We start from the raw sequence: 25,007 nt of genomic DNA on the forward strand, positions 1-25,007 counted from the left end.
ATTTCTCCCATTTATATGATATCATAAGCCTGGATTTGGCCCTAAACTGATAACCAGTTTCCATAAATGAGACCATTTTCCTCCTAAGTTTTCTTTTAGACATTACAGGGGAGAATGCATAAATCAAGGCAATCAACTTTTGAGAAATTTTTTACAAAGTGATCCTTTATTTTATTAAACATTCCAATTCCACCTAACAAAGCCTTTTCTTGCACAGCAGCTCGCTCTCATCAGACAGTGTAAAATCACCCTCTTTAAGACAAAACATAAACTAGAAAGCTTAATTTCTGATTTGGTTTCCATTTCTGGGAACACAGGAAAAAAATCAAGATTAACAGTCATGAATCCTAAGGCAAGTCCCAGTAGGTCAGATTTAGATGACAGCATATTCACATTAAATTACTTTGTGTATGTTGAGACACGGCTAAGTTTCAAAAAGCAGAAAGGCTGTGCTTATTTGCCATACTCCCTTCAACCAAAGTGAAGAGGCGGTTACATAACTTGCCAGGGCAAGTAGTAGAAATGAGTCAGACAGGACCAGCCCTAGAAAAAATTGTGAATTAGGCAGTTTGACTTCAGTGTCACACCCCTTTAGTACTACATATACTTCTCTGATCCCCTCCCTTGGTTTCATCAGCCCTAAGGGCCACCCTCATACCACATACCTCTTCCCCACCAAATTCCTTTCTCTCATTCTTTCTCTTCCACTCATAATGAAACTAGCTTCCCCTCCTTCCTCCTTCCCCTTCATTAATTAAAATTTACCTCTCCAGTATCTCTCGCCCTCCAGGTTTAAAGTGACAACTACCTAATTTGATAAGTCAATCATACTAATATGCAAAGAGAGAAACCTGGAAGGTAAAGCTTCCAACTTTTGAAGGTAAAACTTCAAACTTTTAAAGTTAACACCTTGTAGTTTAACTCATTAGTGACTAAAAGTGAGAATTACCATCTTAGGCACTCAGGGGAGAGAAATATTTCGAGTCAGGTAGAGCACTTGGCAAATCAAGCAGGAGTAGAGTGAATCCTTTTAACCTAACAGGGTGCCAGCCCTAATCAGAGTAACTAATAAGCCCTGGTCAGTTTGGGGCCAGTAGGTGGAAATTGGAAAAGAGCCAAGAATCTGGCTGGCAAAGAAAAGCAGAAGATACAGAAGCACCACAATTAAATTTTTCTGACTTAACCTTTCATAGGACTGGCTAGCCCTGGCACCTAGTAAATATTTTCTAAAGTTCGTCTTCAGAATGAAAGAGATTATGTAAAATTTCTTTCTCATTTAGACTAAAACACTTAACTCCAAAAATCTGTACAGCTTTGGTTATTGCTGTTGATTTTTTAAAACAGTGCTTTAAAGTTCACAAATCGTTTTCATACGCATATTTCATGTAATCCTATTGAATATTGAAAGAACATTACAGGCTATTATATGTGGAACATATCAGCTATTCTTATTTCCTTCACTTTGTAAAAGAGGAAAATGATGCTCAAAGAAGTTAGGTGACTTGCCAAGATTTGTACTTAGGTCTTCTGAGTGCAAATGCTGTGCTCTTTCAGTGTACTGAGCTACAAGGCTGCCTCCCAATGTTTAGAGTTATCTTTGCCATTGCTGTCATGTAACTCTACATCCTAGGGGAATTCTCACATTTTAAAGAGAGTTCAGCTACCACCAAAAGAAAATAACCTGCTTATTCAAAGGACCTGAGGGTAACTGTAGTCCTATCTGGTTTCCATTGCTGCATTTTTTCCCTAGCTAATTCTTGGTTCACTTGGAAGTGTTAGTACTGCCTCACAAAGTCTTCCTTAAGCATTGTCAGAGTTTGTGCTCCAATTACCTGCTCATGTTTTGGTGGATTACTTATCTTGCTTCTGATTCTCACCTGGGCAAAGTTCCCATCACAGTCCTTACTCTGTAAGCAAGAAAGGATAATATGTTTCTGGGCTTAAAGGTGGAAAAAAACACTAGCATAGTTAGTACAAGCCAGAATACAAATATTTTATATTGAGATGAACATAAGAAGCCAGCTGGAAAAAGACACTATTTACAGATTTAGATTAGCCTAGAATTCATTTCAACCTTTGAGGTGGCCCCAGGGAAGTCCCTGAATTTTTAATTTAATTTAAATTTAATTAATTTACAAATTTTTTTTTCTCATGATGAAAACTTTTAAGATCTACTGTCTGAGCAACTTTCAAATGTACAATAGAGTATTACTAACTATAGTCCCTTTGCTGTACTCTACATCCCCATGACTAATTTATTTTCCAGCTGGCAGTTTGTCTTTTAACCCCCTTGGCTTTCTATACAAAAGTAAACATGGGACTTCCCTGGTAGCACAGTGGTTAAGAATCCACCTGCCAATGCAGTAGACACAGGTTCGAGCCCTGGTCTGGGAAGATCCCAAACCCTGTGGAGCAACTAAGCCCGTGTGCCACAACTACTGAGCCTGCTGTCTAGAGCCTGCAAGCCACAACTACTGAGCCCACGTGCCACAACTACTGAAGCCCACACAACTAGAGCCCGTGCTCCACAACAAGAGAAGCCACCACAGTGAGAAGCCCGCGCAACACAATGAGGAGTAGCCCCTGCCCACCGCAACTAGAGAAAGCCCACACCCAGCAACGAAGACCCAATGCAGCCGTAAATAAATAAAAAAAGAAACAAATAAATAAATAAAAGAAATGGAGTGCGAATTAAAACAAAAAACAAAAGTAAACATGCTTCTTGTGAAGATTTTAAATAAAAATCCTCATAGAAAACACTGTTAACAATATAAATATCGCCATATACACAGATATAAGTACTTTTGAACAGAAATCAGATCATTCTGTATGGCCACTTGATTTTGTCACTAGTTAATATATGTGGGTGACCATAGTTAATTTAAGCAATCCACCATTATGGACATTTACTTTGTTTTAAATTTTATTTATTTATTTTTTATACAGCAGGTTCTTATTAATCTATTTTATACATATTAGTGTATACACGTCAATCCCAATCTCCCAATTCATCCCACCACTACCCCCAACACTCTCTCTGCTTGGTGTCCATACGTTTGTTCTTTAATCTGTATCTATATTTTGGCCTTGCAAACTGGTTCATCTGTACCATTTTTCTAGATTCCACATATATGTGTTAATATACAATATTTGTTTTTCTCTTTCTGACTTACTTCACTCTGTATGACAGTCTCTAGGTCCATCCACGTCTCTACAAATCACCCAATTTTGTTCCTTTTTATGGCTGAGGAATATTCCATTATATATATGTACCACATTTTCTTTATCCATTCTTCTGTTGATAGGCATTTAGGTTGCTTCCATGTCCTGGCTATTGTAAATAGTGCTGCAATGAACATTGGGGTGCATGTGTCTTTTTGTATTATGGTTTTCTCAGGGTATATGCCCAGTAGTGGGATTGCTGGGCCATAGGGTAGTTCTATTTTTAGTTTTTTAAGGAAACTCCTTACTGTTCACCATGTGGTTGTATCAATTTACTTTCTCACCAACAGTGCAAGAGGGTTCCCTGTCCTCCACACCCTCTCCAGCTGTTTTTAATTTTATGACTATCAACAATACTGCAAAGAATATTCTTGATTATATCTCTGGTCATGTGTATAAATATTTCTATAGGATAAATTTCCAAAATGGAGTAAGTTAAAGGATATAAACATTATAAATTATGAAAGACACTGCAGTTGCACTCCCAAGTGGAATAAGCCAACTTATAATCCTACCAACAATGATGAGAGAATATCTATTTCACATATTTTCACCAATATCAGATATGTCTTTAAAAGTATTTTTCTAATTTGATAGTATTTTTCTAATTTGATAGTTATAAATATCTCATTTTGTTTTAATTTTTATTTATACAGTTGTTTTATTTTTAAATATTCATTGCTTTTCTGAATTTCTTCTTTTGTAAATTCCTTATTCATTGGCATTTTATTACTCTATAGAAGCTTTACATGTTATGTAGTAAAATTTACAAATTCTTTTAAGGTTTTGGGGGACAAATGGATAGCTGCTGCTGCCACCAAAATAAATTCCATATGGATCAAAGAATAAACTGTAAAGGCTATAAAAGTTCTAGAAGAAAACGTGGGATAATATTTTTGATAACAGAAAATAGAATGGCTTGTAAGCATATAAAGATGCTCATAAGAGAATGGAAATTATAGCTGTAATGTGGTAGCATTTTGTATCTATTAGACTGGCAAAGATCAAAATTTTGATGATACTGTGTTGGTGAGGGTGTGAAGAAACAGAGCACACTATCAAACTTTCCATCTGTATTAGGATGACTGTAACTTGTACCACTTGTTGGTTTTGTCTACAAATATGTAAAATGTTACTCTAACTCATCTTTTATTGCTTCTAAAAGGTTATCTATTGATCCCTGGAGTTTTCATATAATTTGCAAACAGATGACAATCCTAACATTTTCAGTATTTAATTTCTTGTTTCCATTCCATATCTAATTTCATTGGCTGTCATTGCCTTACATGGTGTGATGGTGGGCATTCTTGGTCTTGTTCCTGACTTCAGCAGGAATAAGTACAGTGTTTCATTATTCAGCAAGTTTCTGGCTTTGATGTAAAAATACATTCTTTAAAAATTTTTATGAAGGAATGATGCTGGATTTTACAAAATCCTTTTCAATATCAATTGACACATACAGCTTTTCTCCTTTGACGTATTAATATAGTCAACTATATGAATAAGTTTTCTATTATTGAATTATTCTTATATACCTGGCATAATTCCTCTTAACTTTGGCATATCATTTGTAATGTAGTTCTAGTTCCTATTGTTAATATTGTATTTTAATTTTATATTATATCCAAAAGGAGATTAACCTATAGATTTCTCTTTTGTGTACTCTTTATCAGATTTTGGTATCACAGCCATTTATTTTAAAACCAGCCTTTCAGCTCATACAGAACAGAAGGATTACTGGTGAAAAAGCCTTGAGGGCAATCACCTGAAATGGTCTTAATGCAAAAAAAAAAAAAAAAAAAGGAAAAATGCTCACAACACTGTGGTTTGTCTACTTTTGTGAAAATTTCCAACACTATACTCTTAATACTTTCTTACTGACATGAATTCACAAGTTATTACAAGTATTATGGATGTTGCTTTTCTTCCTAATAAATACATGAACTTTCTTTCAGTGGCAAACAGAGGCAGATGTTCCATGAAGGTTTTTATTCTCACAAAACTACCTCTCCCTCTCTACCTTACCACCCTGATACTTCAACCAGAACATTTAAAAACTACTTCAGAAAATGGGGGAAAGGCTGGGGAAAGGGCTCCAATCCTTCATTTCTGTCTCTAGTTCGACTTGGCTGATCTTCTCACTGTTATTTACTTTCACCACTCTATTCCTGCTGCTGCACTTTGGTTTTACTTTGTTTCCTTCAAATGTCTTTCTTCATCTTTGCTTCTTTCATCCCACTCCCTACCCTTCAAAGCCCAGTTTAAATTCCTTTCCTCCTTAATCTGACTAATCCAGCCCTTTCTACATACCACAGACGTTCTCTCATTGACTACTGCACTCAGTGTTTGGCTGCACATTCTAACTATAATCTCAAATTGTTTCACGAAGGCTAGTTTTCTTTCTTAGGCTCTGTGGTTATCTGCTTGAGGGCAGGACCCTTATCTTAAAATTCTGCTGTGCATTTTCTATTGTTTAGCGCTGTGAGTAATCACATTGGGTGCACATTTGCAAGGCATATTTGACTGAACACATCCATCACAGATATTCATTTAGTAAATGAGATAACGAAAACTCAAGGCTCGCCAAAGGTAAACCATTACTATTAATTCCCTCATTCATCATACGTGTACAGCAGCCTCAGGGGCTAGGGTTGCAGCTCTAACTTTGCCTCAGATCTCTCCATTTTGGAACCAGCCATGAAGTTAAGTTTCACCTAGGGCTCAACATTAGGGGTCCAAGACTAAAGTAACTCCCAGGTCCCCTTGTACCAGGTTTACCTCATACTTCTGAGAATAAACCCAAACTTTTGAAACTCAAATGACAAGATACCATTCGCTCATGTATTCAGTAAGACTTCCTTGTTAATTGTTGAAACCCAAATCTTTTAGCTTGCAGGAGGGTCATAGCTGCTAGGATATACTACTGTCAAGTTGTAATGTGTAGTCCTATAGAAAAATGGATGTCTTTATTTATTCCATTTTGTCAAACATTTTACTTATTTTTTTTAACTTTAGGATTAATTCAGCTTCAGAAGAAAAATTACAAGAATTTATACTTTTTTTTTTTTTTTACAAATATGATAATGTGAGTTTTCCTGAGGGCATTTGGGGTTGACTAAGTGTTGCCACCACACCTTTGAAGATCACTTTACAACTGTGGGAAGACTAACCGAAATGTTTTCATTGACCCCGCCATTTCCAAGTCGCTATACTGCTGCAGGGAGCTGGCACAGCCCTGCTCTTTCTCTCATTCTTCTCCTCACCCTTTCAAAGCCTAAATCCGCCCGGTGGGAATATGGAAACAAGGCTGGAGGCAAGGGAGGGCAAGGGGGGAGGGGTTATTTCGATTGACAGGGGAAGAACAGGGCATTTTTCACTCTCCCTCGCACTCCGCTGGGCCACAAAGTTCTGTTTCTGTAGTTGGAAGTGTGGGGGCGGTCGGCTGCATTTTCAACTTGGCCAGAAATTAGGAGCCCACCCCGCAAGGGATACGAACTTCGCTGCCAGGCCATCAACCTGAGCGTCCGGCAAGCCAGAAGAACGCGAAAAGCCAGGCCCGAGACTCTGGTTGTCATGGGAACCTGGGCGCCTGTCTCCCCGGCGACCTTGTCCCTAGGGAGGGGGCGGGGCTGGAGGGCTGGAGGGCCAATGAGGCCGAGGGGACGGCGGGGTCGGAGATCCGCTGTGCTCCGGGAATCCGGGGAGGGTTGATTGACAGGAACTGGGCGGAGCCGGTGCGGGCGCCTGAGGTGTAGCCCGAGTGGAGCGAGTAGCTCCGGCAGCCGCTGCGCGGCGAGGGTGACACACCATGATTACAGCCCCTAGAGACCGTCTTGCTGGCGAGCAGCACTCCCTGGCTTCCCGGTCCGCCTCTGGCGCCTCGGCAGCGCTCGAAGCCGGCTGCAGGAGTTGAGCCGTTCCGCACCAGAGGGTTTGGCGAAGCCCTTGGAGGCGTACGGGGCAGCAGAGGGCCGGGAAGGGTGCGCGAGCGCTCGAGGGTCAGGCGGTCGGCCGGGGTCGCGGCCGGAGGGGCGTTTCGGAGGCGTGGAGGAGGAGGAGATGCTGCTCCTCTTTTCCCCCTCCCCAGGCTCCTTCTCCGGCTCCGTCGGCCCACGCTCGCAGCCGCTTGGGGAAGAAGAGGTGGAGGCTCTCGGCGCCCGCCGGGGCTGCCGGCTGCCCACCCCGACGCAGCGTCCCCGCAGCCCTCGTCCAGCGCTCCAGTAGTAGGGCCGGGTCTCCGGAAGAGCGGGTAAGGACGAGAGCTGCCTTGGGCTGTGGACTGCGTGTGCGGAAAGTACCCAACAAAGTGCACCGCGCTCGCTCTCTTCCTCCTCTCTCTGCTTTTGCCCCAGCCCCTAAAATCAACCCTGTTGCCCTGGTGGAAGGAACTGTTTTTGGTTGGAGTGTTTTCGTGTGTTAGGTGGGGGGTGGGGAGGGATGAGATGATGTTTTATTGTGAATTAGGTAGATCCATCTTCTCTGCGGAGGAAAGTCGGATTCTCGGGAATTAAACCCCAGAGGGGGTAAGACATTGTGGGGTAATAGAGAGTGACATTGCCCGATCGTGCTACTACATCTCTGCTCTGTGCGTGCTAAGGGAAGGGCTCCCAGAGTCTGTTTCTAATTTCTGTAAATGATTGTGGACATGGTGTGGTTAGAGGCCGCCGAGAAGAATGTGTATATGTAAGGGCTCGGAGAAGAGGGGGTTGGGTGGTAGGGAAGAGGAGCAGAGGGAGAGACACTGCCTGATGCAAAAGCTCTTTTATTGCTTTTCTCTTAGTGGAGCTAACCACCCCTCTCCCTCTCGCCTTTACTCATTACAAGATACTGTAGTACCGAAAGCTGGAAAGCTAAAGTTTGGTAGAGGCAAGAAAGTTTTTACAAAGTTTAATTTCCCTCTGTTGTGAATACACTGGAGAAGGGGGAATGGGAAGTATTACCACTAAAATAGAGAACAGCAATACAGTTTTCAATGGCCTTACACATACATGATCGACACCTCCATACACTAACAACTCATCTCTTGGACAGCCTTGTGTCATTTTCGTTTAATTGCATCTTTGAAGTAACAAACGCGGTGACTTCATGGGGAGCTGCCTGGAGGTGAGTTTACCTCTCAGAAAATGGGGCAATCGTGTTTGTTTTCAAGGCGGGGACCTAAACGAGATGTAGGACACCTGATCTGTGGGTTGAAGAGTGCAGGTAACTAATTAGAAAGATTTTAAAATTTAGATCTACAGAGTTTACTAAAGGATGGGGAAAAAATGGAAGTCGTTGTATTATGAAACAAGCGTTGGTATTTTCCCAAATTCTTGTTGACTGGGTTAGGAGGGTCAACCAACAAAATTGGCAGTTTGTGTTGGTGCTATGATACAAATTATTTCTTAAGTTAATATCATTAGCATTATTTATTAAGTTCATGCATGTATTGATTCAGTAAATTCGTACAGAGGCGAATTGACTGCTTTACTGTCCAATCAAGTTTATTATACTTTTTTCATAATAACTTTGTATTCTAACTTTGATGTTCTAGAGGCCTTGTGGAAGTATATGTCGGGGAGATGGTAGGATGGAAGCTGGAATAAAAAATAGAAAAAAATATCTAGGGTTAGTTATTAAGAAAAGGAACTAATTTGAAGTGTGTTTCACTTTTACATGAACTTTTAAAAATTTTTATTTAATTTTTATTGGAGTATAGTTGATACAAGAACTTTTTAAAAAAAATCTGTTATGTAGGTTTGAATTTACATTTGTCCCACCAAAACTTTTACTTACATGTAAATCCTGCTGTTTTTCGGAGGGTGATTACCAGCATCTGAAAATATTTATAAATAGCTTTTCATGTCACAAGAAACACACATACACAAACCATTAAAACCAGTGTCAATTGCAAGGATGGAGTTTGATACTATGGTGGGATCAAAAGTTGTAAAACTTACATTATGTTTTTCTGGAGGCATGCCTCAAATGCAGGAAGTGAATGTGAGAATTGGCTAATTGTTTTTGGTAGATGATAGGTATCAATCTTGAAATGAATGGAATTTATGTATTTTTTTATTAAGAAAAACAGGTCAAATCCTTGCTTTATTCTGCTTTTAATAGGTCAGGGATTGGATGAGGGGCATTGTAGCTTCCCCTATATCAATTGAGTATGTATTTTTCCAGCTCATCTTATTGCCCATTCCAAATGAGCTAGAGAAAGGGACTACTGAGAAGCTGCTGCAGCTTCTTCCTCTTTTTTTTTTTTTTAACGTCTTTATTGGAGTATAATTGCTTTACAATGGTCTCTCTTTTTTTTGACAAGAGTTTGTAATTTTAAAATAAACTACAAGACATTTTTTGTGGTATAATTAAATTGTAATTAATACCAATTGAAATCGAAAGGAAACACTGCCATACTCCAAGCCTGTGCATTTAGGAGTTACTCCTGTCAACATTTTCTTATTTTGGAATATGCTTTGGGAGAAGTCTGTGCCATTAATTAGAATAGAGAATTGAAGGTTTTCTCCTCTCAGGCCTCTGATGTAACCAAGTGTGACTCATTTGAGTTAATGTCCCTTTACACTGCTGGAGCCTGAAAAAGGAAAAAAGGTATTGGGTCTCAGAATAGAAGGATTAGTGCTGATGGGAAGGGTGAGGGTCTGTTGCTCTGGATTTCCAATTTTTTACACTGACAACTTTTCTTAATTTGAAAATTAAGATGGGTTGAACAACCCAGGAACTGGATTTCAAAAGCTTTTAATGAGTAATTAATATAGAACATCAATGATCTAAGTTAAAGTTACATAGTCACTGTAAGCATGTCACATCAAAACTGTGGTCTGTAAACTGCTCCACGAGGAGTAATTCCAGTAATCCTGTGAGTCTAGGGGGCAAAATGAAAACATCTTTAAGACCCCTGTCTTATTCTTGTTTAGTGTCAGTCACTGTGAATAAGCATCCTGTTCTATCCTGTATGAAGAATGTATGACTATAGCTAATAGCTTGTGAGGCAGTAGGAGACCAATTACTTACCTTCTTAGGAGAGAAAAGCAGCAACTTCTAAATGGTCTAGTGTTGAGGCTGCTGTAGATTTGAACCACAGATGAACATGTTTTTCCCCGGGTTTGCTATCAGGTGTTTAGAAAATACAGGAACTGGTTTAAGCACCCGTTTAAGCGTGTTTGCCTTATCCTGTGCTCCACCACTGAATCCTGCTTTTTCTTTGATTCCAGTATGAAAATTTATTGAAACAAACTTCCTCAGAGAGAATTCTGCTGTAGTATAAAGAAGGTGGACTTTACTGTCAGAGAAACATGTGTACAAATCCTAGAGAACATCTTTAAATTTACTTTCCACATCTGTAAATAATTTAATAATATCTACTTCCCAAGGTATGTTGGGGATGAAATTAAATAATATACGCAGAAGTGGCAAGTGCAAATTGACACTCAGTATTTAGTTTATTTCCTTCCTTTCTAATCTCTTTTATGTAATTGAATAACATTCAATAATAGCAAAAACTTATGATTGTACACCCAAATCATTCCTGAATGTTTAGAACATGTAACTCACCATAGCCCTCAGGGGTTTTGACTTGAATCTGTGTTGTTGGAAGGTCCTCTTTGCCTACCAGCAAAGAAATGTCTTTGGTTGCACACTGCATCTATACTTAACAGTTTCTTATTCTCTTTCTAGTTTAGTGATACTCTGGCTGCATGTTAGAATCACCTGGGTAGGTTTTAAAAATCTTTATGCCCAGGACTCAATTCATGCCAATTAAACCAGAATCTTTCGGGGTAAGACCCACACATCCTTATTTTTGGAAGTGCCCTAAGAAATTACAACATGGAGCCAACTTACAAACCAATATTCTAGTCCTCTCTAGAAGGTGAGTATAGAAAATTTGATTCCCACAAACGCAGCAACATTTTTATGTTGTGTTTTGGTATTTTCCTCTACATAAATCACAAGAATTAAAAAAAAATAAATATGTTTCAGAAGCAACTATGTATATGCCCATCTACAGGATTTTTACTATTTGAATCAGAATTTAAGGTATAAATATTTCCCTCCAGTTCCTTAGAGCTGCACATGTGGTTAAATTTAAATTAATTTAATTAGCTATCATTTAAAATTCAGTTCCTTATTCCCACTAGCCAAATTAAAAAAGAAATTTTTATTGAAGTATGGTTGATTTACAATGTTGTGTTTAATTTCTGCTCTATAGCAAAGTGACTTAGTTATACATATACGTATATTCTTTTTCATATCCTTTTCCATTATGGTTTATCACAGGATATTGAATATAGTTCCCTGTGCTAAACAGTATTACCTTGTTGTTTATCCATCCTATATATAATAGTTTGCATCTGCTAATCCCAAATTCCCAGTCCTTCCCTCCCCCCACTAGCCAAATTTTAAGTGCTCAGTAGCCGCTTGTGGCTAGTAGCCCCTTGTGGCTAGTAGCCCCTGTTTTGAACAGCTCAGATATGGAATATTTCTGTCATCACAGAAAGTTCTATATTACCTAAAGATTTGGAAATTTGTATTACAATTTCCCATCATCTGAAATGAGGTAAATATGATATATATAGTCATTTCCTTTAGATTTATAATTTAAGATATATTATTTTTGATAGTTTTTTTTAAGTGAGGAGAAATATCACATTTTTAACGCTTTCCTCAATTCCTTGTACCTAGTTGTGAGGTTTTCCTTTTCAAAGTTAACTGAGAGGAGGAACTTGAGTGTCCTTATGTTTATCATTTATTATCAGTATGCTCTGAATCCAGCCAATGGCTTAATTAATCTTGTGTACTACAACAGTTTCAGGAAATAGAGAAAGTCGTCATTTCAACTTAAGTGTTGGAATTTGATTCAAGGTTTTTCTATCTGGGGAAGCTTTTTTTTTTTTCTTTTACAAATGGAGACTCTTAGTTGCCATATGGTACAATTGAATTTTCCAACAGAAAACCGTCTTATTAGTTTTAACATAGAGTTGCATGAGGGACTTTATTTCTTTTTAAAAAAATATATTTATTTATTTTTGGCTGTGTTGGGTCTTTGTTGCTGCGTGTGGGCTTTCTCTAGTTGCGGCGAACGGGGGCTACTCTTCGTTGTGGTGCACTGGCTTCTCATCGAGGTGGCTTCTCTTGTTGAGGAGCATGGGCTCCAGGCGCGCGGGCTTCAGTAGTTGTGGGACATGGGCTCAGTAGTTGTGGCTCTCAGGCTCTAGAGCTCAGGTTCAGTAGTTGTGCACAGACTTAGTTGCTCCGCCGCATGTGGGATCTTTCTGGACCTGGGCTTGAACCCGTGTCCCCTGCGTTGGCAGGCGGATTCTTAACCACTGCGCCACCAAGAAAGTCCTGAGACTATTTCTTCCCACAAGAAAGCATTCCCCTCAACAAAAATGAGGTTCCTAAACAGTTTGAGATTGTTGAAAGCTAACACTATGTTGTGAATTTTAATGGTGTTTGTCACTTGTTAACTACTGATGCACAGCTTAGAAGAAACTGTACATGTAGTTCATCTCAGCTGCACCACCCGCCTTAGCACCTTAAAAAAAAAAAAAATCAAAGTTTTCTTTACTGGTTTATTGTGTTGTGAGTAGAAACACACTAAAGTGGGTAGAAATGGAAACATTATTTTTAATTAAAAGTGTTCCTTCTTCTTTTCGTTATTGGTAGATTGTTCATTTCTTTTAACATAAACACATGCTTTTTTAACTACTCAGTTCAGAAAAATTTGCATCCAAGATGTTGAGAGTTATTTTGTTGAAAGGATGTCTGATGGAATGTTTTGTATCCTATATCATTTTCGTATTTTAATGCTTTTCCTCTTATTTCTCATGTAGTTGTGGAACAAAAATGAAACATTCTTGTTGAATAACTTAAATTAAGGTTAGAATGATTATATAATCTGAGAATGTGTTAAAAATATTCTAAGTTGGTGTATTTTTTTTTTTTTTTTAGGAAGAAAGATAGAGCCTGAGAATTTTTTAAAAGAAGAGAACCCTTTTAAGAAACTTGGTTACTCTTAACACTCCTTAAGTATTACTTAAGCACTTTTTCTAGAAAAGTGTAATTTTTAAAATAAACATTTAAACTATTAAGGGATTATTTTAGGTCTTAGTGTAGTCAGACATCTCTTCTGGAAAATTTAATGTTGAAGTGAAAAGAAATAATCAGTGTTTTGACACAGGAGTTTCCCTTATTTGTAAGGTTTTGAATGATAAATTCATTCTCTCAATGTCTTTCATATTCTTGAGTTTGCTAAGATGTAATTTCATAGGATTATTTGAACGTAATATTGATTAAATTCATTCTTCAAACAGTCTATTTTGACATTCTTTTTTTTTTTTTTTTTTGTGGTACGTGGGCCTCTCACTGTTGTGGCCTCTCCCGTTACGGAGCCGGAGCACAGGCTCTGGACGCGCAGGCTCAGCGGCCATGGCTCACGGGCCTAGCTGCTCCGCGGCATGTGGGATCTTCCCGGACCGGGGCACGAACCCATGTCCCCTGCATCAGCAGGCGGACTCTCAACCATTGCGCCACCAGGGAAGCCCCAAACAGTCTATTTTGATTTGACTCTGATGCTAGTTTCTAGAAGTGAAAAAATGAGCTTCAGGCGATGATTCAGATGCAACATATACCAGTTTTCTAAGTACTGTGTGAAAATTTACAAAAGCTAAAATGTATCCTTATGGCTGTACTTCATGAAAGCTGAAATAGGTGTTTCATTAAAAAAAAAAATGATCAACTATATTTCAATTAAAAAAAAAACTCTTAGGGACTTCCCTGGTAGTGCAGTGGTTAAACTGCAAGCTCCCAGTGCAGGGGGCCTGGGTTCGATCCCTGGTCAGAAAACTAGATCCCACATGCATGCTGCAACTAAGAGTTTGCATGCCACAAATAAGACCCGGTGCAACCAAATTAAATAAATAAATAAAATATTTTTAAAAAAACCTTAGATTAGAAAAAGCAAAATAACTTATAATTTTTTAAAATATACAATAAATATAATTTAGTTTAGGAATATTCAATTATCAGATGAAAACCAGCTAAAACTATATTGTGGATATGTACCAGTCAGTTGAATTCAATCAGAACTTTGAAATTCTGGCACTGCTTTGTGGTATACAGAAATAAATAACAGATAGTATATGTGTTATTACACAGTACCGGGCAGTATTGCTGTTTTATTTGTAATTCAAGCCAACATATCCTTCAGTGTTCATAGTTATATAATTCTTACTTACTTACACTTACAAAGAAAAAATCTAGACTATATTATTTTCCATTATTAAAATTTAATGGGATTTCCTTCAATTTTTAAATAAAAGAAAATATTTTAATGTGATCACATAATATATCATACTCGTTATATAGCTTAAGACCAAACAGAGCTACATTTTTAAAATAAGATTTCATCTTAATCTTTCTCTATGTTTATGTGTGTACATCAAGACTTCATCTAACTTCAAGGGTGTTTTAAGATTGTACTGAGATACTGAGATTTAATTTAAAAATAGATGATATTGTTCTTCCACCTAAAGGGATATTAAAGAATCACTGTTGGTAAACCAAACCAGTTGAGTGTTCTTCTAGTAGCCGTAATGATGAATCTGGACTGATCTAACCATATTCTGATGGCCAGCCCCCTTTTTAAAAAATATATATCTATTTATTTTATTTTATTTATTTATTTTTGGCTGCATTGCGTCTTCCTTGCTGCGTGCGTGCTTTCTCTAGTTGCGGCGAGCGGGGGGCTACTCTTCGTTGCAGTGCATGGGCTTCTCATTGTGATGGCTTCGCTTGTTCCGGAGCATGGGCTCTAGGCACGCGGGCGTCCGTAGTTGTGGCTCGCAGGCTCTAGAGTGCAGGCTCAGTAGTTGTGGCGCATGGGCTTTGTTGCTCTGCGGCGTGTGGGAACTTCCCGGACCAGGGCTTGAACCCTTGTCCCCTGCAGTGGCAGGCGGATTCTTAACAACTGCGCCACCAGGGAAGCCCTGGCCAGCCCCCTTTTTAATTGTTCTGTATTCAGTAAATGTACATTGAATTCCTATTCTCTGCTCGGCGCTCTACTAGGCACTGGTGATACACAGAGAGGGCACATTTCCAAGATAGCAGATAAATGGAATAGTCTGTGGCCACATATATTTAATCATCTGAGTTCAAGCCAAGTAAACCAGTCTATTGACAGGATATATTGGCACAGAACAGCTGTAAAGGTAAAAATTAAATCATATGTAAAAACTTTACAAACGTGGGTACTGTTCTGAATATATATGAATTGTTTTTAGATGCAGCTGTGCATTGTGTTGACCATTCCTCTTTGATTTAGAGACAAAAGTATAGCATGGGATTTAGACCCTAGACTTTGGAGCTAGGCTGCCTGAGTTTCAATTTCTGACTCTGATATATAAGCTCTGTGACCTTGTGGAAATTTTCCCTGTGCTTTAGTTTTTTCATCTACAAAATAAGGATAATTACCAGGCCTCTTTTATGGGATTGTTGTAAGGACTAAATGATTAATTCATTAAAACATGTAAAGCAATTGGAGCAGTGCCTAATGCGTACTAAGTATTTAATAAATATTAGCTATTATTATTGGTATACTTTTATTTATAACAGCTTTATTTATTTATTTAATACCCTGGGTAAAGGTAATATATGAACTTAAATATGTTTTTTTGTTTCAAAGTTTATGGCCCTACTTTGTTTCTTGGGCTGCATGTTTCCTTTTCTTCCACTCATTACTTGGGCTTGTTGATATATGTAACCTGTGCCTACTTTTCACACACTTTGTGGAACTTGTGAAAATAAATGTCATCCTCTTCAGACTACCCTTTTTTTTTTTTTGGCCATGTTGCGCGGCTTGTGGGATCTTAGTTCCCTGACCAGGGATTGAACCTGGGCCATGGCAGTGAAAGTGCCAAGTCCTAACCACTGGACTGCCAGGGAATTCCCCAAACTACTCATTTTTAGAACCCTACACATCTCCTGTTTTGGAGTTACTTTTTAGAGCACATGGCATGTTGTTTTTGAAGATCCTTTGTAGTGGCACATCTCTTCTTTGAGAATAGGTGTGATTCAATTAAATAATCATGATCTAGAAAGGTGAATGATTTAGGAGGATTTAATAATTTCAATTAAAATGAAAAATGATTATAAAGTAAAAGGAGTGATTTTTAAAATAGGACTGTAAACATGATTAGAAAGACAGTCCCAGAAATATCTCTGATAATATTGTGTTTGAGTACAAAGGTATCTATCTTCCCAAAGTGTTTATTTTGAAAGTTAACACTCTCAGGTACATAAATTCTAGTATGTTTAAATGTACATTGTTCACAGTCACAGAGATATTACTTAATATTTGTGAATCTTATGTTGCTACGCCCCTAGGAGTGTTGTGTAACATAACCTAAAATTGTTTTCTTTTTCTTTTAAAGGGTATGTGTTTTTTAAAAATTTAATAAATTAATTAATTTTTGGCTGCATTGGGTCTTTGTTGCTGTATGTGGGTTTTTAGTTGAAGCGAACAGGGGCTACTCTTCATTGCGGTGCATGGGCTTCTTATTGCCGTGGCTTCTCTTGTTGCAGAGCACAGGCTCTAGGAGCGTGGGCTCAGTAGTTGTGGCTCTCTGGCTCTAGAGTGCAGGCTCAGTAGTTGCGGCACACAGGCTTAGTTGCTCTGCAGCATGTGGGATCTTCCTGGACCAGGGCTCAAACCCATGTCCGCTGCATTGTCAGGAGGATTCTCAACCACTGTGCCACCAGGGAAGCCTATAACCTAAAATTCTTTAGTAAGTTTTTGTAGATGTTTATCCTGACTGATTTTGCACACCCTTTTAGAACCTTTAATATACCTTATGAATCTCCAAGATGATTATGTATACAGTCGTCCCTCAGTATTCTCCATGGGATTGATTCCAGGACCCCCATGGATATAAAAGCTGTGGATACTCAAGTCCCTTATATAAAATGGCATAGTATTTGCATATTACCTACACAAATCCTCCCATATACTTTAAATCATCTTCAAATTATTTATACTATCTAATACAATGTAAATACTGTGTAAGTCATTGTAAATACAATGCAAATAGTTGCCAGCATGCAGCAAATTCAAGTTTTGCTTTTTGGAACTTTCTGTAATTTTTTTTTCCCAAATATTTTCCATCCGAAGTTGGTTGACTCTGTGGTTGTGGAACCTGTGGTTACAGATGGCCAACTGTTTATCATTTTAATTTATTTGACAATTTAACTACAGAATCCACAGTACATCTCTTAGCATCTTTCATAATAGGAGCACTGATTTGGGAAATTTTCTTTGTGTTTGCCCTATCCAAGACAACTGCAAGGAATTATTTGTTTTGCTTCTTCCGATGAGAAGTTGCCTTGGGTTGCTAGTACAAGAGACCCAGCATAACAATGACCTAAGAAGATATGGATTTCCTTTTCTCTGATATAAAGTCCAGGCATACGACTCCAGAGCTGCTCTGGCTGTTTTAAGACATGGCAATGAACCCAGACATCTTTTTTTTTTTCTTCTCTACCTCCTTACTGCATGGCTTTCATCCTCAAGATGCCCTCTTGGTTACAAAATGGCTGCTAGCATTCTATAAAAATGTTGTCCTTCTAGTCAGAATATATGGAAGAAATGGGGGAAATGGCAAAAAAGGGTGTACCTTCCAGCTGAGTCAGATCCTTTTAAACAATTTTCTTGAAAGTCTTACCCAATGACTTTATATTGGCCATCTGTACCTAAAGGGACACTGGGAATTGTAGGGTTTTTTTGTAGTTTTTTGCTGGGCACTTGGCTGTCCCAAAACAAACTGAAGAGAGTTGATATTGGGGATCCAATTATTATTTTCTCCAGACTGCCTAACATCTGATCGCTGTTTGTTTCCAGTTTAATGGGATTTGGTTGTAGTACCTCTGAATAAATTATAGATCCTATGCTAGGTTTTTGGGGGGATAGGAGGCTTAGTTTTACTGACTTATCACTTGATAGCTAACACATACATTATGCTTATTAAAGAGCCTTGACCTAGAAGATAATTAATAAACTAGATTTACTTTCTGTAGAGTCTGGTTCACAGCCATTAAGATTGTTTAGTACTTTATACTTTGCATTGTTTCATAGTTAATTCCTTGTAGTAAGTATGTATCATTCATATAATTTTAAAAAATCAGTATTTAACCTACCATTGAAATATTAAATTATTATTAACCTTTAACAAGACAAAATTAATATATTTATGTCTGTTCTTAAATGTTTAGCTTTTGTGAAAACTAAATCTAGGCAGTGTTATAATTTATTAACATTCAAACATAAATTTGGAAGTATAGTAGAAAGAGCACGGATTTTAAATTTAGGTAGTCCTCGGTTTGCGTTTTACCTCTTTTAGTATTTAGAGTCATTTTGGATAAGTAATTTAATCTCTCTATGTCTGATCTGTAAAATGGAAATAATAATGTCTACCTCAGAAAGTTGCATGAGCTTTATTCCTGAGTCATTACATATATAAAATGATTGGGCACAGCCCATGGATTCAGTTTACAAGAATTCTTTACTTTTCACTTCCCTTTTCATCTATATATACTGGGCAAAACAGCAACCTAAGAAATATGATTAATTATACTGAGGAAAAAAGCTTGGCTTATCTCTTCATCCACAGATTTTAGCCTCTCTAGTATGTTTTGATTAGGCCACTGACTATGCTTTGGTTATCAGATGTTTTACATGTAAGATCTTTTTAGACATAGTAGCTACATATTTACTTTAAAACTAAAATGGTTGACATCTTAAAAGAAATAAAATGGGCAAATAAATCGGCCATGCCCCCGTGAATATGTGAAAAATATGGAAATTGGTAGGAAAAAATACCCACAAGATTATTTGACTACAGTTAAAATAGCAACAATTATAAATGTTTTACAAGTAATATAAATTAATTTTTGTTGTAATATCTTTTGTTTCTTAGATAAACTAATTATACAGCTGTAAAGTATTTGACTGACTGCTGTGTTCAGAATTGTTTTCAGTATATTGAGAAATATTAAAAAATAAAAGGAAAAGGTTCCTACCAAAAAACTTTAAATCTAGGATTAAAAAAGACACAGGAAAGATAGGAAGCCATTATATATTAGAAAACAATGAATAAATGCTCTAAAATTTTGCGGAAGAAAGTGTGGCTTAGTCACAGGATTCACTTGGGTAGAGCTTGAGCTGTCTTTAAGATGTCATTAATGTCTGGGAAAGAGCATGGTGTATCACAGGGCAGAATAAAAGATATGAGTGAGTCAATTCAGGAGAGAGGAAGTGTTAAGAAGTGCTGAAGGTAGCATGTGAAAATGAAAAGAGTAGGGGGACAGAGAAGGAAGTGCCTAAAGAGTAAAAGAACTAGGAAAGTGTAATGTTAAAGATGATGCATTAGGAGAGTCTGTCAAGGAGTATGTGACCAGAAGCAACAGATGCTGATGCCATAGGGAGCCAACAAAAGATGATGGAAGAAAAGTAGAAGAAAAAGAACAGTGTGATCAGTTGAGTGTTATTACCTTCAACACCATTTTACTGTACTGATGAGAGGAATAGGAAGGAAGTTGAAATGGAGGATGGTATTTGGTGGCAAAATAGATGAGATTCAGATGATCTGAATGATTTCATGAGTCAGAAAAAATTTCTTTGTAAAATTGAAGATGGTGAAAGAACAGATTCTATGAGATTAAGAGATTTAAAGTTCCAGAAAGAGTGAATAAGAATACTCTCTTTTTATGAGGCTTTGTCTGGATGGGAAGGAGTGAGCTCTAGGTAGAGTTGTTAGCTTTGGTCAGGAGGAGAGCAGCTTCTTCTGTAAGATTGAAGGGAATGTTACAAAGATAGATGTGGGCCTGTTGAAGAATAGAAATGAAAATAAGACAATTCTGTAAGAGAATTTACACTAATGCAGTTATCTTCAGAAAGTGCCGTCAGAAGAGGCAAGCTTCTCTGCTTTTAACTATGATTTGGTAGTGGTGAAAAATTGGAAGTTTGAAGAGAGATGTAAAGGTTTGAAATCATCACTGTTGGGAGAGTAATGGGAGATCAATAAATGATTTATAGGCTTTATCACTTTGAAGTTGAAAATTTGAACATTGATGGCCTAAATCCACATCTGCAGAAAATGAAGGGTAAGGTATAGGGGTTATTGCAGTCTGCAGTGGTTAAGTGAAATATGGGACCTAGAGTAATGAGGAAACTCAGTGAGGCTGGTGGGAAGATTTGTTGAAATAGAAAGTGATTTTACTCAGCACTTTCTGAATTTGCTCAATAAGCCAACTACCGACTGAATCAAAGATATTTATCATTTGCTGCTATCTGCCACTTGTTAGAACAAGCTAACAAAGGATCTTGACTCCGAGTAAAGTGTGTGTGATGTTTGTTCAGTTTATGTGGATTAGTTACTGCTTGGGTCACTTAACCTGCAGTTGGGGATTATATTTAAAAGGGGCCATATAAACCGTAAATTCAGAAGAAGTGTTTAAATAAAAATCTCATCCTCTTGTTTAATATTGTGCTATAGCAGTTGGGTTTTTTATGTGCCACTAATATGACTTTACTGTCAGTCTTTGTACTTATTTATTATTATGATAGTTATCACTAGGATTCAAAATTGTAAATTAATTGGGAATCTCTTCTGCAAATTGCTTTGGCTACAAAAAAATTTTCTTTCCTTTTCTTAGATGTTACCATTATACTTGGCAAATAGATCAACTCCTTAAAAAGTTTTGAAACTCATTTTTCCATTTTTAATTCAGACAAATGTTTTATCTGCTATACCAAATGTGATGTAAAAAGTAAAATTCAAAAATATATTCAGTGTTTTACCAACTCAGGACTTGATTTATTTTTAAATTCCTGAAACAACATATTACAAAACTTCTTGGCTATCTACAAATACTTGGTTATTGCCTGAAGTCACCTAGTTGATTGTTAAGTAACAGCAAAATTCAGTGTAGGCCTCTATAAATAGTGTCTTAGCTGGCCAAATCATCTAAAGGATTAATTGCCATTGCTTTGATTAATAAAATGTATATAATGGTGGCTGGTGCATTTTCCTTTTCTGCTTTTTGTATTACCAAATAGTTGCAAGAAAAACAAATCTAGAGGAAATAATGTTACTCTAGCTTATAAATTACTCTTGGTTCACTTAGCAACTTTTAAAATACATTTGACCTCCTAATCATGTGAAAAAGACCTAATCAGGAATTTATTGTCTCAAGAGAAACAGTTTCAATGGTATATGCTATAAACAGCAAAATTCATGTTTATGATACCTTTAAAACTATTAATCTTTTAAGAAGTTATTTAAATCCTCTTTTACTACCCTAATGAGGGCCATTGTAAAGGTTTTCATTTCTCTATATTGTGACAATTAGCTTTTTAGACTGAATAATACTTTAAAAGCTAATTATATGATGCAGCAGTTTGTAAATATGCACCCGTGCCATTATAATCTGTAGATTAAGCCAAAAATTTATACACAAACCACACGTGTGTTTATGATATCTTTCAGATCACCTAAAGGAACAGTGAAAATGGTTACAATGACGAGATACTATTTGTGTATTTACTATAAGAATTTAAAATAGGATATTATTTATCTTTACAATGAATCTGTGAGATAGATGTTATTATTCTTATTTTACAGATGAGGAACTGAATCTTAGAGAGGCTCGATGAGTTGCCATAAGTCACACAGCTGGTTGGTAGTGGAGTAGGGATTTTGAATCCATGTCTGTCTGACTCCAGTCAATTGTCTTAACCATAACTTCTCATGTGAATAGTATCTTTTATTTAGTTATTTAGTTATTGATTGATTGATTGTACCTTTTAAAACAAGCAGAATCAAGGAGAGGCAAAAACTTACCTCAGTTTACATAGAAAATGTGAAAGAGAACTCCATAGTCTATGTTGGAATCTAAGTTTATGCAGTCGTTCAGGAGCTTTCAAACAGTTGTTCTTGCATTGGTAGTGTATTTTACTTTCAGCTTGTTTTACCCCCAAGGTCTTCTCCCTACTATCCTGTGGTTTTCCTAGCATCAAGTTCCTATAAACTGTTAAATAAAGACAAAAATGTGTCCTTTTGAAAATCTTTTTTAAATGTTTATATGCTCATCCCAGTATTATTTGTAATGGTATAAAATTGGAAACAACATAAATAGCGTACAGAGGAGGCATGGTTTAAAGTACTATTCTAAATCCTTATAATGGAATTTTGTGATCATCATCATCAAAAATTAGGTTGATAAGAGGTTTTTAACATGAAAATAATAATGTTAAATAGAAAAATAAAATTTAGTAAACAAAGAATGATTATAGACATAGTTTTCATTTTCTTTTTATGAAAACTTTCAATGTTAAAAAGGCCAGAAAAAAAACCCCAAAATGCCCCAAATAGTGATATATAAGGGAAAACCAACCTGTTTTAGAAAGATTAGAATGTGAAGAATTAAAGATCTATAAAATTTTATCTTTTGAGTTGAGAAATAGATATTTTGCCTGGTGATTTTTTTCTACTATGGAAGGACCTTACTGATTTTAATACATTGAATTATTTTAGCCAATGCTTTAGGCAAACTAGAAGATGTAGTTGAGGCTGGGTTAATTTTTATAAAGATATTTAGATAATAATGATAATACACACTTATAAAATGTACTATTTAGTAAAAAATTAATTCCTCCAAACAATCTTAAGGTAGATACTACTAATATCTCCATTTTTTCAGGTATGGAAACCGAGGCAGAGTTAGATTCATTTGCTTAGAGTAATTAAGCAGAAGAGCCAGCATTTTGAATCTAGGTAGTCTGGTCCCAATGCCTGTGCACTTAATTGCTACACACTAGATAATTTTAATAGTGAAAATCATTTATAACTTTTAGTTCAGGGTTAGAAATAATGATCTTATTAAGGTGTGGTCATTAAGAACAGTTTATGACCAACTCTCCATTCCATTCTTAGTGCATTTAAAAATCGTCCTTTGGTTTGGTTGACAGCTGTATTTACAGAGCCCCAAACTGTTGGTGACTGCTAACAAAGTTTCTTTTCTTCTCCTTTGAATCAACGCTTTCAGTAGGCTTGCATGCTTTGTATGTGGTGGTGTAGAAAATGTCTGATAGGAGAACTCCAAAATTTAAAATTTCTAAATTTTAGTTTATCATACGGTTTTAAAACTCATTCACAATATAAATTGACTGACATTTGCTCTTTTTTGGAGAAGTGGAATTATATCCTGAAGTTCTTTGAAACATAAAAATCTCTATTAACCCTTTCCCTTAACTGTCTTCACGTCCTTTTTTCTTTTCCACTTAAGAATTGTGTACTATTCTTATGCAAGTAGTTAGATGATCTTTTATTAAGTGAACAGTTTTCTTGCCCACAGACTTTAATTCTTATAGCAGGTAAAATTTGTTTTATTATTTTAAAGTATCTTATATTTTAGAATAGATAAAACATATGTACTGTACAAGATTGAAAAGTACAAAAATTGAAGTTGTCTTTTTATTCGTATCTCCAGGTCCCCTCCAGGGGTGCTATTCTGTAGCCTTCATTTTCAGTAATGTCACCAGAGCCAGGAGAAAACATTAATGAACAATGTACCAAAGTGATGTTTTAGTCTTCCTTAACAGGAAACTTTACATGTACCCTCTTAGTATGCTAAAAAGCTCTCTGCTATTCAAAATAATTTATACAAAATCTTCCTTTTTTATATATTAAACAATACATCTTTATTTTTCTGGTTTTCTTTTTCTCCCCCCTCTCAAATTACCTCATTAGTCAGACATTTCTCACACTTTTGACCTGTTAATCCCCATTCTTTTGTTACCAATTAGAAATCTGTTAGTAGTAAAAGGAAACTTGTATGTCTTATCATTAATATACTGTTTTGTTTGTTAAGTTGAACATTTTCTTTTAACTGAGGTTGATAAATATTTGGTACAGCTGAACTTGGATCATTTTACAGTTGAAAGAGGAACTTAGATCTATTTCAGTTCTCTTATAGAGCATTGAGTTACAAAGAAACTCCAATATATAGACATTTTTGGTATATAGAAATTCGGTATATAACAATTTTTTTAATGTGTTTGCTCTGCTGGTTTTCTTGTTGAAGCATGAAAACTGAAGACTATGTATGGAGTTACTCTTACTGTATACCCAAAGTTCAGATTTAGTTCCTGCTTAAATAGAGTGCATTGGGAGGAAAACTATGCCAGAGCATACTTTTCTAATAACATTGTTTTAGCTCTTTGTAATTGTGCTTCCTTTTATGTGTACCTTTTGAAATGTAAGCAAAAGGTAGGGTAGATTGTAGGTTCCAAACATGAGCTGTAGCTGAATTATCTATGAATTGGTTAAAAATAAATATTTTGGGATAATTCCTAGACCCTCAGGAATTTATAGTTTAAAATGTGCCCCACATACAGCTTTCCTAAAATTGGTAGAAAATAAATACACTTTTTTATTGTATCTTTCTAGGAATCCTATCTCTCCTTTTAAAAAAATAGATATTTTGGTCATGCTTTTATAAATTTGTTCTATAAGTTAAAAAAATATAAGTTAATTTGTTGGGATAATATTATATATACCCTTGAGTAGGTGTCACTAACCTCAGTACCTTTAGGGGCAAGAAGAGCCAAAGATAGTTGAGGGTAGAGGAAAGCAATAATGAATGATGGATATTGTAAAGAACTAAGGGGCTCAGACTGTAGCTAAAGTGGACATCTGCTACCCACCTTGAGTGCTGCCACATCTCCTTCTTTC

At 36.6% G+C, this 25,007-nt stretch overlaps 1 protein-coding gene and 1 non-coding gene across 13 annotated transcripts in view; one reads left to right on the forward strand and one right to left on the reverse strand.

Moving 5' to 3' along the window:
* Window positions 1-6,866: 6,866 nt before the first annotated feature.
* Window positions 6,867-25,007, forward strand: part of PTPN13 (protein tyrosine phosphatase non-receptor type 13) — a 209,904-nt gene continuing 191,763 nt past the window's right edge. For 9 of the 12 annotated variants that reach the window (XM_067036011.1, XM_059066374.2, XM_059066384.2 and 6 more), the window contains exon 1: window positions 6,961-7,471. The gene's annotated coding sequence lies outside the window, so the exon portion shown is untranslated. Of the gene's footprint in view, window positions 7,472-25,007 lie in introns of all 12 variants that reach the window. The other 3 variants (XM_059066385.2, XM_067036014.1, XM_059066378.2) reach the window with 2 other exon arrangements.
* On the reverse strand, window positions 16,093-16,164 carry TRNAE-UUC (transfer RNA glutamic acid (anticodon UUC)). Its single transcript has one exon. It is a non-coding gene; the product is annotated as a tRNA-Glu (tRNA).

The sequence above is a fragment of the Kogia breviceps genome, chromosome 6 (genome assembly GCF_026419965.1).
Source record: "Kogia breviceps isolate mKogBre1 chromosome 6, mKogBre1 haplotype 1, whole genome shotgun sequence".
Classification (NCBI taxonomy): Eukaryota; Metazoa; Chordata; class Mammalia; order Artiodactyla; family Physeteridae; genus Kogia; species Kogia breviceps.